The sequence below is a fragment of the Arachis ipaensis genome, chromosome B10, assembly GCF_000816755.2.
Source record: "Arachis ipaensis cultivar K30076 chromosome B10, Araip1.1, whole genome shotgun sequence".
Lineage (NCBI taxonomy): Eukaryota > Viridiplantae > Streptophyta > Magnoliopsida > Fabales > Fabaceae > Arachis > Arachis ipaensis.
In genome coordinates, this window is record NC_029794.2 from 123866287 (window position 1) to 123866839 (window position 553).

Here is a 553-nt window from a genome sequence, read left to right on the forward strand (position 1 = left end):
AAATCCTTTCTCTATTTTTCTTTCTTATCCTTTCTAATATTAAAAAACAGTAATCATCTTTTAATAAATAAAAAATATGATAAAGGAAAAGTATAAATTCTGGCCAGCATGTAACTATCAAAAGAAAAATGAGTAATCCCACACCATTAAAAATATTATTGATAACTATTTGATAACTACAAATCACAAAAGTTATTGGTTTTCTAGCACTCCTCTTAAGTTTTGATAATAAGATTTGAAAAAATAAAATAAAATCCAGTGGACATAGAAGCCAACCAGATTGGTAGCAAATGGATGGATTGTTGCAAGTTGCAAGAGGAAATGCAATAATTCCTGTGGATTAATCACCCTTTTCGGCGTTTTAATTTGGTGCTTTGCATTTTGCTTATGATTTTTCTGCTATTCAAGGGGGATGCTCTTTGTTGCGCTGTCTTGTCTTCATTTCTAATACTTGCCCTGAGCTTTTGCCAAATTAAACTAACATTTTTTCACAATTGCTAAAGTTCTGACAACAAAATAAAATAAAATATTAAAAATAAGATACAAAAATAGA

General features: G+C 28.9%; 1 protein-coding gene and 1 long non-coding RNA gene across 3 annotated transcripts in view; one reads left to right on the top strand and one right to left on the bottom strand.

The window, feature by feature from the left end:
• The window catches only part of LOC107624072 (probable inactive poly [ADP-ribose] polymerase SRO5), a 7643-nt gene that overhangs the window by 6636 nt on the left and 454 nt on the right, over window positions 1-553 (top strand). The window lies entirely within an intron of this gene.
• LOC110268569 overlaps window positions 269-553 on the bottom strand; it is a 26314-nt gene continuing 26029 nt past the window's right edge. For both annotated transcript variants that reach the window (XR_002356800.1, XR_002356801.1), the window contains exon 3: window positions 269-505. This is a non-coding gene — a long non-coding RNA (uncharacterized LOC110268569). The remainder of the gene's footprint in view (window positions 506-553) is intronic.